We start from the raw sequence: 16858 nt of genomic DNA on the forward strand, positions 1-16858 counted from the left end.
AGAGACCCTAAATAGCCAGAAAAGAGGGTTTGGCTACCTAGGATAGAGGATAGGCTAGCAACACCTGAAGGAGCCTATCACAAGGAGTCTCTGACGTCACCTGGTGGCACTGGCCACTCAGAGCAGTCCAGTGTGCCAGCAGCACCTCTGTTTCCAAGATGGCAGAGGTCTGGAGCACACTGGAGGAGCTCTGGACACCTCCCAGGGGAGGTGCAGGTCAGGGGAGTGGTCACTCCCCTTTCCTTTGTCCAGTTTCACGCCAGAGCAGGGCTAAGGGGTCCCCTGAACCGGTGTAGACTGGCTTATGCAGAATTGGGCACATTTGTGCCCAAGAAAGCATTTCCAGAGGCTGGGGGAGGCTACTCCTCCCCTGCCTTCACACCATTTTCCAAAGGGAGAGGGTGTAACACCCTCTCTCAGAGGAAGTTCTTTGTTCTGCCATCCTGGGCCAGGCCTGGCTGGACCCCAGGAGGGCAGATGCTTGTCTGAGGGGTTGGCAGCAGCAGCAGCTGCAGTGAAACCCCAGGAAAGGCAGTTTGGCAGTACCAGGGTCTGTGCTACAGACCACTGGGATCATGGGATTGTGCCAACTATGCCAGGATGGTATAGAGGGGGCAATTCCATGATCATAGACATGTTACATGGCCATATTCGGAGTTACCATTGTGAAGCTACATATAGGTAGTGACCTATATGTAGTGCACGCGTATAATGGTGTCCCCGCACTCACAAAGTCCGGGGAATTGGCCCTGAACAATGTGGGGGCACCTTGGCTAGTGCCAGGGTGCCCTCACACTAAGTAACTTTGCACCTAACCTTTACCAGGTAAAGGTTAGACATATAGGTGACTTATAAGTTACTTAAGTGCAGTGTAAAATGGCTGTGAAATAACGTGGACGTTATTTCACTCAGGCTGCAGTGGCAGGCCTGTGTAAGAATTGTCAGAGCTCCCTATGGGTGGCAAAAGAAATGCTGCAGCCCATAGGGATCTCCTGGAACCCCAATACCCTGGGTACCTCAGTACCATATACTAGGGAATTATAAGGGTGTTCCAGTAAGCCAATGTAAATTGTTAAAATTAGTCACTAGCCTGTTAGTGACAATTTGGAAAGAAATGAGAGAGCATAACCACTGAGGTTCTGATTAGCAGAGCCTCAGTGAGACAGTTAGTCACTACACAGGTAACACATTCAGGCACACTTATGAGCACTGGGGCCCTGGTGAACAGGGTCCCAGTGACACATACAACTAAAATAACATACATACAGTGCAAAATGGGGGTAACATGCCAGGCAAGATGGTACTTTCCTACATACTGGAACACCCTTATAATCCCCTAGTATATGGTACTGAGGTACCCAGGGTATTGGGGTTCCAGGATATCCCTATGGGCTGCAGCATTTCTTTGGCACCCATAGGGAGCTCTGACAATTCTTACACAGGCCTGCCACTGCAGCCTGAGAGAAATAATGCACACATTATTTCACAGCCATTTTCACTGCACTTAAGTAACTTATAAGTCACCTATATGTCTAATCTTTACCTGGTAAAGGTTAGGTGCAAAGTTACTTAGTGTCTGGGCACCCTGGCACTAGCCAAGGTGCTCCCACATTGTTCAGGGCAAATTCCCCGGACTTTGTGAGTGCGGGGACACCATTACACGCGTGCACTACACATAGGTCACTACCTATGTGTAGCTTCACAATGGTAACTCCGAATATGGCCATGTAACATGTCTAAGATCATGGAATTGCCCCCTCTATGCCATCTTGGCATTATTGGCACAATCCCATGATCCCACGGGTCTGTAGCACAGACCCTGGTACTGCCAAACTGCCTTTTCAGGAGTTTCACTGCAGCTGCTGCTGCCAACCCCTCAGACAGGTTTCTGCCCTCCTGGGGTCCAGCCAGGCTTGGCCCAGGATGGCAGAACAAAGGACTTCCTCAGAGAGAGGGTGTTACACCCTCTCCCTTTGGAAAAAGGTGTTAAGGCAGGGGAGGAGTAGCCTCCCCCAGCCTCTGGAAATGCTTTCATGGGCACAGATGGTGCTCATTTCTGCATAAGCCAGTCTACACCGGTTCAGGGGACCCCTCAGCCCTGCTCTGGCGCGAAACTGGACACGGGAAAGGGGAGTGACCACTCCCCTGACCTGCAGCTCCCCTGGGAGGTGCCCAGAGCTCCTTCAGTGTGCTCCAGACCTCTGCCATCTTGGAATCAGAGGTGCTGCTGGCACACTGGACTGCTCTGAGTGGCCAGGGCCAGCAGGTGACATCAGAGACTCCTTCAGATAGGCTCCTTCAGGTGTTGCTAGTCTATCCTCTCTCCTAAGTAGCCAACCCCTCTTTTCTGGCTATTTAGGGTCTCTGCTTTGGGGAATTCCTTAGATAACGAATGCAAGAGCTCATCAGAGTTCCTCTGCATCTCTCTCTTCACCTTCTGCCAAGGAATCGACTGCTGACCGCGCTGGAAGCCTGCAAAACTGCAACAAAGTAGTAAAGACGACTACTGCGACCTTGTAACGCTGATCCTGCCGCCTTCTCGACTGTTTTCCTGGTGGTGCATGCTGTGGGGGTAGTCTGTCTCCTCTCTGCACTAGAAGCTCCGAAGAAATCTCCTGTGGGTCGACAGAATCGTCCCCCTGCAACCGCAGGCACCAAAAGAACTGCATCACCGGTCCCCTGGGTCTCCTCTCAGAACGACGAGCGAGGTCCCTTGAATCCAGCAACTGTGTCCAAGTGACTCCCACAGTCCAGTGACTCTTCCGTCCAAGTTTGGTGGAGGTAAGTCCTTGCCTCCCCACGCCAGTCTGCATTGCTGGGAACCGTGACTTTTGCAGCTACTCCGGCCTCTGTGCACTTCCGGCAGAAATCCTTTATGCACATCCAAGCCTGGGTCCACAGCACTCTAACCTGCACTGCACGACTTTCTAAGTTGTCCTCCGGTGGCGTGGGACTCCTTTGTGCAACTTCAGGTGAGCACCGTTTAACTCTTCTTCGTAGTGGCTGTTCCAGCACTTCTGCAGGTGCTGCCTGCTTCTGAGAGGGCTTTTTGTCTTGCTCGACGCCCCCTCTGTCCCCAGACGCAATTGGCGACATCCTGGTCCCTCCTGGGCCACAGCAGCATCCAAAAATCCTAACCACACGATTTGCAGCTAGCAAGGCTTGTTGGCGGTCTTTTGGCGGGAAAATACTACTGCACGACTCTCCACGGCGTGGGGGATCCATCCTCCAAAGGGGAAGTCTCTAGCCCTTGTCGTTCTTGCAGATTCCTCAGCTGCTACTGTCCAGTAGCAGCTTCTTTGCACCCTCAGCTGGCATTTCCTGGGCATCTGCCCATCTCCGACTTGCTTGTGACTTTTCGACTGGTCCCCTTGTTCCACAGGTACCCTCGACTGGAAATCCATCGTTGTTGCATTGCTGTTTTGTGTCTTTCCTGCAGAATTCCCCTATCACAACTTCTATGTCCTTTGGGGAACTTTAGTGCACTTTGCACTCACTTTTCAGGGTCTTGGGGTGGGCTATTTTTCTAACCCTTACTATTTTCTAATAGTCCCAGCGACCCTCTACAAGGTCACATAGGTTTGGGGTCCATTCGTGGTTCGCTTTCCACTTTTGGAGTAAATGGTTTGTGTTGCCCCATCCCTATGTGTCCCCATTGCATCCTATTGTAACTATACATTGTTTGCACTGTTTTCTAAGACTATACTGCATATTTTTGGTATTGTGTACATATATCTTGTGTATATTTGCTATCCTCATACTGAGGGTACACTCTGAGATACTTTGGCATATTGTCATAAAAATAAAGTACCTTTATTTTTAGTATATCTGTGTATTGTGTTTTCTTATGATATTGTGCAAGTGATACTAGTGGTACTGTAGGAGCTTCACTCGTCTCCTAGTTCAGCCTAAGCTGCTCTGCTAAGCTACCATTATCTATCAGCCTAAGCTGCTAGACACCCTATACACTAATAAGGGATACCTGGGCCTGGTGCAAGGTGTAAGTACCCCTTGGTACTCACTGCAAGCCAGTCCAGCCTCCTACATGCACTCTTCCAGGACTTCCTTTGTGCACAGCCAAGCCTGGGTCCCCGACACTCTAACCTGCAGTGCACAACCTCCTGAGTTTTCCTCCGGCGTCCTGGGACATTCTTTTGTGACTTCGGGTGAGCTTCGGTTCACTCTTCTTCGTAGTGCCTGTCCCTTCACTTCTGCGGGTGCTGCTTGCTTCTGAGTGGGCTCTTTGTCTTGCTGGACGCCCCCTCTGTCTCCTCAAGCAATTGGCGACATCCTGGTCCCACCTGGGCCACAGCAGCATCCAAAAACCCTAACCGCGACCCTTGCAGCTAGCAAGGCTTGTTTGCAGTCTTTCTGCACGGGAACACCTCTGCAAGCTTCTTCACGATGTGGGACATCCATCCTCCAAAGGGGAAGTTCCTAGTCCTCTTTGTTCTTGAAGAATCCACAGCTTCTACCATCCGGTGGCAGCTTCTTTGCAACCTCAGCTGGCATTTCTTGGGCATCTGCCCACTCCCGACTTGAGTGTGACTTTTGGACTTGGTCCCCTTGTTCCACAGGTACTCTCGTCTGGAAATCCATTGTTGTTGCATTGCTAGTGTTGGTCTTCCTTGCAGAATTCCCCTATCACGACTTCTGTGCTCTCTGTGGAACTTAGGTGCACTTTACACCTACTTTTCAAGGTCTTGGGGTGGGCTATTTTTCTAACCCTCAATGTTTTCTTACAGTCCCAGAGACCCTCTACAAGCTCACATACGTTTGGGGTCCATTCGTGGTTCACATTCCACTTCTAGAGTATATGGTTTGTGTTGCCCCTATACTTATGTGCTCTCATTGCAATCTATTGTGACTATACATTGCTTGCATTGCTTTCTATTGCTATTACTGCATAATTTTGGTATTGTGTACATATATCTTGTGTATATTTGATATCCTCATACTGAGGGTACTCACTGAGATACTTTTGGCATATTGTCATAAAAATAAAGTACCTTTATTTTTAGTATATCTGTGTATTGTGTTTTCTTATGATATTGTGCATAGGACACTAGTGGTATTGTGGGAGCTTTGCATGTCTCCTAGTTCAGCCTAAGCTGCTCTGCTAAGCTACCCTTTTCTATCAGCCAAAGCTGCTAGACACCTCTTCTACACTAATAAGGGATACCTGGACCTGGTGCAGAGTGTAAGTACCCTTTGGTACTCGCTACAAACCAGGCCAGCCTCCTACATTGGTTGTGCAGCGGTGGGATAAGTACTTGCAACTACTTACCACTTTGTCATTTTGTACTTTTCATAAGAGAATAATATACAAAACAAGTTCAGTGTATGTACACCTAACCAAAAGGTTTTGCTTTTCTCCTCTTACTCTATTGCTAAGTGCTGAAAAGTACCTCTAAACTTTCAAAAAGTTTCTTATAAGTTGAAAAGGTTTTTTTTCTGTTCTTTAGAAAGTTCTAAAACTTTTTCTTTCTTTTTCTGTCCGTTAAACCTTTTCTCTCATGTCTGGTACAGGTCAAGCTCTGGATCTGGCCAGCACAGCTTATGACCACCTTAACTGGAAAGGTGTAAGGAGTCTCTGCATTGATAGAGGTTTAGGGGTAGGGAAGAATCCCTCTAGAGAATTGTTAGTTAATATGCTAATTGAAAATGATAAGACCATAGCTGGCACATCTGGTGAGAGATTAGCTGATGGTTCAAACTCGGATTCTGGGGTAGCCCCAGCAAGAGTGTTAGAAGGGAACCTTCCCAACCTGCCCCTTAGCAGGCCACCTAGCAGGGCTGGTACTGATGTGAGCTCTCATCACAGTAGGGATGTCACTCCTTTAGGCCAGGTTGTTAGAGTGCCATCTGTTAAGGACAGGTCTCCCTCTGTTCATTCACACCATTCTTCTGTGTCTAAGCATGCCCAACCCACCCACCCTGATGACAGAGTGTTAGAAAGGGAACTCAATAGTTTGAGATTGGAAGAGTCCAGGCTGAAGCTTAAAAAGCAACAGCTGGATCTAGACAGGGAAGCATTTGACTTAGAAAAAGAAAGACAGAGGTTGGGGTTTGGACCCCATGGTGGCAGCAGCAGTATTGCAGATAGTAATCCTTTAAAAGAGCATGATTCTAGGAATCTGCACAAGATAGATCCCCCTTACAAGGAGGGGGATGACATTAACAAGTGGTTTGCTGCACTTGAGAAGGCCTGTGTTGTACAGGGGGTCCCTCAAAGGCAGTGGGCTGCTATCCTATGGCTATCATTCAGTGGAAAGGGTAGGGATAGGCTCCTTACTGTGAAGGAAAGTGATGCCAATAATTTTTCAGTTCTTAAGAATGCACTCCTAGATGGTTATGGCTTAACCACTGAACAGTACAGGATCAAGTTCAGAGAAACCAAAAAGGAGTCTTCACAAGACTGGGTAGACTTTGTTGACCATTCAGTGAAGGTCTTGGGGGGGTGGTTACATGGCAGTAAAGTTTCTGACTATGAAAGCCTGTATAACTTAATCCTGAGAGAGCATATTCTTAATAACTGTGTGTCTGATTTGTTGCACCAATATCTAGTGGACTCAGATCTGACCTCTCCCCAACAATTGGGAAAGAAGGCAGACAAATGTGTCAAAACAAGAGTGAACAGAAAGGTTCATACAGGTAGTGACAAGGATGGCAAGAAGAAGGATGGTGAGAAATCTCAGGATAAGCATGGGGAGAAGGGTAAAACCAAAGATCCTTCTTCAAATCCTAAACACTCTTCGGGGTGGGGATACAACAAATTCTTCCTCTGCTTCTCAACTCACACACATTAAAAAGCCTTGGTGCTTTGTGTGTAAAAACAAAGGCCATAGGCCAGGGGATAAGTCCTGTCCAGGTAAACCCCCTGAGCCTACCACCACTAATACATCAAGCTCTAGTGCCCCTAGCAGTAGTGGTACTAGTGGTGGGACTGCTGGCAACAGTCAAACTAAGGGTGTAGTTGGGTTCACTTATGGGTCCATCATAGAAATTGGGGTAGTCAGTCCCAAGACAGTTTCTGTCACACCTAGTGGCATTGGCCTTGCCACACTGGCTGCTTGTCCCCTTACTATGGATAAGTAGAGGCAGACAGTTTCAATAAATGGTGTTGAGCCCCAGACCTACAGGGACACAGGTGCCAGTATCACTTTGGTGACTGAAAACCTTGTGGCTCCTGAACAACACATCATTGGACAACAGTATAAGAATATTGATGTTCATAACTCCAATAAGTTTCTTCCCTTAGCTATAGTTCAGCTTAGTTGGGGTGTGTGGGAGGCTGGCCTGGTTTGTAGTGAGTACCAAGGGGTACTTACACCTTGCACCAGGTCCAGGTATCCCTTATTAGTGTAGAAGAGGTGTTTAGCAGCTTTGGCTGATAGAAAAGGTAGCTTAGCAGAGCAGCTTAGGCTGTACTAGGAGAAATGCAAAACTCCCACTATACCACTGGTGTCAAATGCACAATATCATAAGAAAACACAATACACAGATATACTAAAAATAAAGGTACTTTATTTTTATGACAATATGCCAAAAGTATCTCAGTGAGTACCCTCAGTATGAGGATAGAAAATATACACAAGATATATGTACACAATACCAACATTATGCAGTAATAGCAATAAAACGAATGCAAGCAATGTACAGTCACAATAGATTGCAATGAGAGAACCTAGGTATAGGGGCAACACAAACCATATACTCTAGAAGTGGAATGCGAACCACGAATGGACCCCAAACCTATGTGACCTTGTAGAGGGTCGCTGGGACTGTAAGAAAACAGTGAGGGTTAGCAACATAGTCCACCCCAAGACCCTGAAAAGTGGGTGCAAAGTGCACCTAAGTTCCCCAGAGAGCACAGAAGTCGTGATAGGGAAATTCTGCAAGGAAGACCAACACCAGCAATGCAACAATGATGGATTTCCAGACGAGAGTACCTGTGGAACAAGGGGACCAAGTCCAAGAGTCACGATTAAGTCGGGAGTGGGCAGATGCCCAGGAAATGCCAGCTGTGGGTGCAAAGAAGCTGTCACTGGATGGTAGAAGCTGTGGATTCTGCAAGAACGAAGAGGACTAGGAACTTCCCCTTTGGTGGATGGATGTCCCACGTCGTGAAGAAGCTTGCAGAGGTGTTTCCGTGCAGAAAGACCGCAAACAAGCCTTGCTAGCTGCAAGGGTTGCAGTTAGGGTTTTTGGATGCTGCTTTGGCCCAGGAGGGACCAGGATGTCGCCAATTGTGTGAGGACACAGAGGGGGCATTCAGCAAGACAAAGAGCCCACTCAGAAGCAAGCAACACCCGCAGAAGTGCCGGAACAGGCACTACAAAGCAGAGTGAACCGGAACTCACCCGAAGTCACAAAAGAAGGACCCATGACGCCGGAGGACAACTCAGGAGGTTGTGCACTGCAGGTTAGAGTGCCGGGGACCCAGCCTTGGCTATGCACAACGGAAATCCTGGAAGAGTGCACAGGAGATGGAGCAGCTGCAAATCACGCGGTACACAGCAATGCAGTCTAGCGTGGGGAGGCAAGGACTTACCTCCACCAAACTTGGACTGAAGAGTCACTGGACTGTGGGAGTCACTTGGACAGAGTTGCTGAGTTCCAGAGACCACGCTCGTCGTGCTGAGAGGGGACCCAGAGGACCTGTGATGCAGTCTTTTGGTGCCTGCGGTTGCAGGGGGAAGATTCCGTCGACCCACGGGAGATTTCTTCGGAGCTTCTTGTGCAGAGCGGAGGCAGACTACCCCCACAGCATGCACCACCAGGAAAACAGTCGAGAAGGCGGCAGGATCAGCGTTACAGAGTTGCAGTAGTCGTCTTCGCTACTTTGTTGCAGTTTTGCAGGCTTCCAGCTCGGTCAGCAGTCGATTCCTTGGCAGAAGGTGAAGAGAGAGATGCAGAGGAACTCTGATGAGCTCTTGCATTCGTTATCTAAGGAAATCCCAAAGCAGAGACCCTAAATAGCCAGAAAAGAGGGTTTGGCTACTTAGGAGAGAGGATAGGCTAGCAACACCTGAAGGAGCCTATCAGAAGGAGTCTCTGACGTCACCTGATGGCAGTGGCCACTCAGAGCAGTCCAGTGTGCCAGCAGCACCTCTGTTTCCAAGATGGCAGAGGTCTGGAGCACACTGGAGGAGCACTGGGCACCTCCCAGGGGAGGTACAGGTCAGGGGAGTGGTCACTCCCCTTTCCTTGGTCCAGTTTCGCGCCAGAGCAGGGCTAAGGGGTCCCTGAACCGGTGTAGACTGGCTTATGCAGAAATGGGCACCATGTGTGCCCATGAAAGCATTTCCAGAGGCTGGGGGAGGCTACTCCTCCCCTGCCTTCACACCATTTTCCAAAGGGAGAGGGTGTAACACCCTCTCTCAGAGGAAGTCCTTTGTTCTGCCATCCTGGGCCAGGCCTGGCTGGACCCCAGGAGGGCAGAAGCCTGTCTGAGGGATTGGCAGCAGCAGCAGCTGCAGTGAAACCCTGGGAAAGGCAGTTTGGCAGTACCAGGGTCTGTGCTACAGACCACTGGGATCATGGGATTTTGCCAACTATGCCAGGATGGCATAGAGGGGGCAATTCCATGATCATAGACATGTTACATGGCCATATTCGGAGTTACCATTGTGAAGCTACATATAGGAAGTGACCTACATGTAGTGCACGCGTATAATGGTGTCCCCGCACTCACAAAGTCCGGGGAATTGGCCCTGAACAATGTGGGGGCACCTTGGCTAGTGCCAGGGTGCCCTCACACTAAGTAACTTTGCACCTAACCTTTACCAGGTAAAGGTTAGACATATAGGTGACTTATAAGTTACTTAAGTGCAGTGTAAAATGGCTGTGAAATAACGTGGACGTTATTTCACTCAGGCTGCAGTGGCAGGCCTGTGTAAGAATTGTCAGAGCTCCCTATGGGTGGCAAAAGAAATGCTGCAGCCCATAGGGATCTCCTGGAACCCCAATACCCTGGGTACCTCAGTACCATATACTAGGGAATTATAAGGGTGTTCCAGTAAGCCAATGTAAATTGTTAAAATTAGTCACTAGCCTGTTAGTGACAATTTGAAAGAAATGAGAGAGCATAACCACTGAGGTTCTGATTAGCAGAGCCTCAGTGAGACAGTTAGTCACTACACAGGTAACACATTCAGGCACACTTATGAGCACTGGGGCCCTGGTGAACAGGGTCCCAGTGACACATACAACTAAAATAACATACATACAGTGAAAAATGGGGGTAACATGCCAGGCAAGATGGTACTTTCCTACATACTGGAACACCCTTATAATCCCCTAGTATATGGTACTGAGGTACCCAGGGTATTGGGGTTCCAGGATATCCCTATGGGCTGCAGCATTTCTTTGGCACCCATAGGGAGCTCTGACAATTCTTACACAGGCCTGCCACTGCAGCCTGAGAGAAATAATGCACACATTATTTCACAGCCATTTTCACTGCACTTAAGTAACTTATAAGTCACCTATATGTCTAATCTTTACCTGGTAAAGGTTAGGTGCAAAGTTACTTAGTGTCTGGGCACCCTGGCACTAGCCAAGGTGCTCCCACATTGTTCAGGGCAAATTCCCCGGACTTTGTGAGTGCGGGGACACCATTACACGCGTGCACTACACATAGGTCACTACCTATGTGTAGCTTCACAATGGTAACTCCGAATATGGCCATGTAACATGTCTAAGATCATGGAATTGCCCCCTCTATGCCATCTTGGCATTATTGGCACAATCCCATGATCCCACGGGTCTGTAGCACAGACCCTGGTACTGCCAAACTGCCTTTTCAGGAGTTTCACTGCAGCTGCTGCTGCCAACCCCTCAGACAGGTTTCTGCCCTCCTGGGGTCCAGCCAGGCTTGGCCCAGGATGGCAGAACAAAGGACTTCCTCAGAGAGAGGGTGTTACACCCTCTCCCTTTGGAAAAAGGTGTTAAGGCAGGGGAGGAGTAGCCTCCCCCAGCCTCTGGAAATGCTTTCATGGGCACAGATGGTGCTCATTTCTGCATAAGCCAGTCTACACCGGTTCAGGGACCCCTCAGCCCTGCTCTGGCGCGAAACTGGACACGGGAAAGGGGAGTGACCACTCCCCTGACCTGCAGCTCCCCTGGGAGGTGCCCAGAGCTCCTTCAGTGTGCTCCAGACCTCTGCCATCTTGGAAACAGAGGTGCTGCTGGCACACTGGACTGCTCTGAGTGGCCAGGGCCAGCAGGTGACATCAGAGACTCCTTCAGATAGGCTCCTTCAGGTGTTGCTAGTCTATCCTCTCTCCTAAGTAGCCAACCCCTCTTTTCTGGCTATTTAGGGTCTCTGCTTTGGGGAATTCCTTAGATAACGAATGCAAGAGCTCATCAGAGTTCCTCTGCATCTCTCTCTTCACCTTCTGCCAAGGAATCGACTGCTGACCGCGCTGGAAGCCTGCAAAACTGCAACAAAGTAGTAAAGACGACTACTGCGACCTTGTAACGCTGATCCTGCCGCCTTCTCGACTGTTTTCCTGGTGGTGCATGCTGTGGGGGTAGTCTGTCTCCTCTCTGCACTAGAAGCTCCGAAGAAATCTCCTGTGGGTCGACAGAATCGTCCCCCTGCAACCGCAGGCACCAAAAGAACTGCATCACCGGTCCCCTGGGTCTCCTCTCAGAACGACGAGCGAGGTCCCTTGAATCCAGCAACTGTGTCCAAGTGACTCCCACAGTCCAGTGACTCTTCCGTCCAAGTTTGGTGGAGGTAAGTCCTTGCCTCCCCACGCCAGTCTGCATTGCTGGGAACCGTGACTTTTGCAGCTACTCCGGCCTCTGTGCACTTCCGGCAGAAATCCTTTATGCACATCCAAGCCTGGGTCCACAGCACTCTAACCTGCACTGCACGACTTTCTAAGTTGTCCTCCGGTGGCGTGGGACTCCTTTGTGCAACTTCAGGTGAGCACCGTTTAACTCTTCTTCGTAGTGGCTGTTCCAGCACTTCTGCAGGTGCTGCCTGCTTCTGAGAGGGCTTTTTGTCTTGCTCAACGCCCCCTCTGTCCCCAGACGCAATTGGCGACATCCTGGTCCCTCCTGGGCCACAGCAGCATCCAAAAATCCTAACCGCACGATTTGCAGCTAGCAAGGCTTGTTGGCGGTCTTTTGGCGGGAAAATACTACTGCACGACTCTCCACGGCGTGGGGGATCCATCCTCCAAAGGGGAAGTCTCTAGCCCTTGTCGTTCTTGCAGAATCCTCAGCTGCTACTGTCCAGTAGCAGCTTCTTTGCACCCTCAGCTGGCATTTCCTGGGCATCTGCCCATCTCCGACTTGCTTGTGACTTTTCGACTGGTCCCCTTGTTCCACAGGTACCCTCGACTGGAAATCCATCGTTGTTGCATTGCTGTTTTGTGTCTTTCCTGCAGAATTCCCCTATCACAACTTCTATGTCCTTTGGGGAACTTTAGTGCACTTTGCACTCACTTTTCAGGGTCTTGGGGTGGGCTATTTTTCTAACCCTTACTATTTTCTAATAGTCCCAGCGACCCTCTACAAGGTCACATAGGTTTGGGGTCCATTCGTGGTTCGCTTTCCACTTTTGGAGTAAATGGTTTGTGTTGCCCCATCCCTATGTGTCCCCATTGCATCCTATTGTAACTATACATTGTTTGCACTGTTTTCTAAGACTATACTGCATATTTTTGGTATTGTGTATATATATCTTGTGTATATTTGCTATCCTCATACTGAGGGTACACTCTGAGATACTTTGGCATATTGTCATAAAAATAAAGTACCTTTATTTTTAGTATATCTGTGTATTGTGTTTTCTTATGATATTGTGCAAGTGATACTAGTGGTACTGTAGGAGCTTCACTCGTCTCCTAGTTCAGCCTAAGCTGCTCTGCTAAGCTACCATTATCTATCAGCCTAAGCTGCTAGACACCCTATACACTAATAAGGGATACCTGGGCCTGGTGCAAGGTGTAAGTACCCCTTGGTACTCACTGCAAGCCAGTCCAGCCTCCTACATGCACTCTTTCAGGACTTCCTTTGTGCACAGCCAAGCCTGGGTCCCCGACACTCTAACCTGCAGTGCACAACCTCCTGAGTTTTCCTCCGGCGTCCTGGGACATTCTTTTGTGACTTCGGGTGAGCTTCGGTTCACTCTTCTTCGTAGTGCCTGTCCCTTCACTTCTGCGGGTGCTGCTTGCTTCTGAGTGGGCTCTTTGTCTTGCTGGACGCCCCCTCTGTCTCCTCAAGCAATTGGCGACATCCTGGTCCCACCTGGGCCACAGCAGCATCCAAAAACCCTAACCGCGACCCTTGCAGCTAGCAAGGCTTGTTTGCAGTCTTTCTGCACGGGAACACCTCTGCAAGCTTCTTCACGATGTGGGACATCCATCCTCCAAAGGGGAAGTTCCTAGTCCTCTTTGTTCTTGAAGAATCCACAGCTTCTACCATCCGGTGGCAGCTTCTTTGCAACCTCAGCTGGCATTTCTTGGGCATCTGCCCACTCCCGACTTGAGTGTGACTTTTGGACTTGGTCCCCTTGTTCCACAGGTACTCTCGTCTGGAAATCCATTGTTGTTGCATTGCTAGTGTTGGTCTTCCTTGCAGAATTCCCCTATCACGACTTCTGTGCTCTCTGTGGAACTTAGGTGCACTTTACACCTACTTTTCAAGGTCTTGGGGTGGGCTATTTTTCTAACCCTCAATGTTTTCTTACAGTCCCAGAGACCCTCTACAAGCTCACATACGTTTGGGGTCCATTCGTGGTTCACATTCCACTTCTAGAGTATATGGTTTGTGTTGCCCCTATACTTATGTGCTCTCATTGCAATCTATTGTGACTATACATTGCTTGCATTGCTTTCTATTGCTATTACTGCATAATTTTGGTATTGTGTACATATATCTTGTGTATATTTGATATCCTCATACTGAGGGTACTCACTGAGATACTTTTGGCATATTGTCATAAAAATAAAGTACCTTTATTTTTAGTATATCTGTGTATTGTGTTTTCTTATGATATTGTGCATAGGACACTAGTGGTATTGTGGGAGCTTTGCATGTCTCCTAGTTCAGCCTAAGCTGCTCTGCTAAGCTACCCTTTTCTATCAGCCAAAGCTGCTAGACACCTCTTCTACACTAATAAGGGATACCTGGACCTGGTGCAGAGTGTAAGTACCCTTTGGTACTCGCTACAAACCAGGCCAGCCTCCTACATTGGTTGTGCAGCGGTGGGATAAGTACTTGCAACTACTTACCACTTTGTCATTTTGTACTTTTCATAAGAGAATAATATACAAAACAAGTTCAGTGTATGTACACCTAACCAAAAGGTTTTGCTTTTCTCCTCTTACTCTATTGCTAAGTGCTGAAAAGTACCTCTAAACTTTCAAAAAGTTTCTTATAAGTTGAAAAGGTTTTTTTTCTGTTCTTTAGAAAGTTCTAAAACTTTTTCTTTCTTTTTCTGTCCGTTAAACCTTTTCTCTCATGTCTGGTACAGGTCAAGCTCTGGATCTGGCCAGCACAGCTTATGACCACCTTAACTGGAAAGGTGTAAGGAGTCTCTGCATTGATAGAGGTTTAGGGGTAGGGAAGAATCCCTCTAGAGAATTGTTAGTTAATATGCTAATTGAAAATGATAAGACCATAGCTGGCACATCTGGTGAGAGATTAGCTGATGGTTCAAACTCGGATTCTGGGGTAGCCCCAGCAAGAGTGTTAGAAGGGAACCTTCCCAACCTGCCCCTTAGCAGGCCACCTAGCAGGGCTGGTACTGATGTGAGCTCTCATCACAGTAGGGATGTCACTCCTTTAGGCCAGGTTGTTAGAGTGCCATCTGTTAAGGACAGGTCTCCCTCTGTTCATTCACACCATTCTTCTGTGTCTAAGCATGCCCAACCCACCCACCCTGATGACAGAGTGTTAGAAAGGGAACTCAATAGTTTGAGATTGGAAGAGTCCAGGCTGAAGCTTAAAAAGCAACAGCTGGATCTAGACAGGGAAGCATTTGACTTAGAAAAAGAAAGACAGAGGTTGGAGTTTGGACCCCATGGTGGCAGCAGCAGTATTGCAGATAGTAATCCTGTAAAAGAGCATGATTCTAGGAATCTGCACAAGATAGTTCCCCCTTACAAGGAGGGGGATGACATTAACAAGTGGTTTGCTGCACTTGAGAAGGCCTGTGTTGTACAGGGGGTCCCTCAAAGGCAGTGGGCTGCTATCCTATGGCTATCATTCAGTGGAAAGGGTAGGGATAGGCTCCTTACTGTGAAGGAAAGTGATGCCAATAATTTTTCAGTTCTTAAGAATGCACTCCTAGATGGTTATGGCTTAACCACTGAACAGTACAGGATCAAGTTCAGAGAAACCAAAAAGGAGTCTTCACAAGACTGGGTAGACTTTGTTGACCATTCAGTGAAGGTCTTGGGGGGGTGGTTACATGGCAGTAAAGTTTCTGACTATGAAAGCCTGTATAACTTAATCCTGAGAGAGCATATTCTTAATAACTGTGTGTCTGATTTGTTGCACCAATATCTAGTGGACTCAGATCTGACCTCTCCCCAACAATTGGGAAAGAAGGCAGACAAATGTGTCAAAACAAGAGTGAACAGAAAGGTTCATACAGGTAGTGACAAGGATGGCAAGAAGAAGGATGGTGAGAAATCTCAGGATAAGCATGGGGAGAAGGGTAAAACCAAAGATCCTTCTTCAAATCCTAAACACTCTTCGGGGTGGGGATACAACAAATTCTTCCTCTGCTTCTCAACTCACACACATTAAAAAGCCTTGGTGCTTTGTGTGTAAAAACAAAGGCCATATGCCAGGGGATAAGTCCTGTCCAGGTAAACCCCCTGAGCCTACCACCACTAATACATCAAGCTCTAGTGCCCCTAGCAGTAGTGGTACTAGTGGTGGGACTGCTGGCAACAGTCAAACTAAGGGTGTAGTTGGGTTCACTTATGGGTCCATCATAGAAATTGGGGTAGTCAGTCCCAAGACAGTTTCTGTCACACCTAGTGGCATTGGCCTTGCCACACTGGCTGCTTGTCCCCTTACTATGGATAAGTAGAGGCAGACAGTTTCAATAAATGGTGTTGAGCCCCAGACCTACAGGGACACAGGTGCCAGTATCACTTTGGTGACTGAAAACCTTGTGGCTCCTGAACAACACATCATTGGACAACAGTATAAGAATATTGATGTTCATAACTCCAATAAGTTTCTTCCCTTAGCTATAGTTCAGCTTAGTTGGGGTGTGTGGGAGGCTGGCCTGGTTTGTAGTGAGTACCAAGGGGTACTTACACCTTGCACCAGGTCCAGGTATCCCTTATTAGTGTAGAAGAGGTGTTTAGCAGCTTTGGCTGATAGAAAAGGTAGCTTAGCAGAGCAGCTTAGGCTGTACTAGGAGAAATGCAAAACTCCCACTATACCACTGGTGTCAAATGCACAATATCATAAGAAAACACAATACACAGATATACTAAAAATAAAGGTACTTTATTTTTATGACAATATGCCAAAAGTATCTCAGTGAGTACCCTCAGTATGAGGATAGAAAATATACACAAGATATATGTACACAATACCAACATTATGCAGTAATAGCAATAAAACGAATGCAAGCAATGTACAGTCACAATAGATTGCAATGAGAGAACCTAGGTATAGGGGCAACACAAACCATATACTCTAGAAGTGGAATGCGAACCACGAATGGACCCCAAACCTATGTGACCTTGTAGAGGGTCGCTGGGACTGTAAGAAAACAGTGAGGGTTAGCAACATAGTCCACCCCAAGACCCTGAAAAGTGGGTGCAAAGTGCACCTAAGTTCCCCAGAGAGCACAGAAGTCGTGATAGGGAAA

This window comes from Pleurodeles waltl, chromosome 3_1 (genome assembly GCF_031143425.1).
Source record: "Pleurodeles waltl isolate 20211129_DDA chromosome 3_1, aPleWal1.hap1.20221129, whole genome shotgun sequence".
In the NCBI taxonomy this organism is placed as follows: Eukaryota; Metazoa; Chordata; class Amphibia; order Caudata; family Salamandridae; genus Pleurodeles; species Pleurodeles waltl.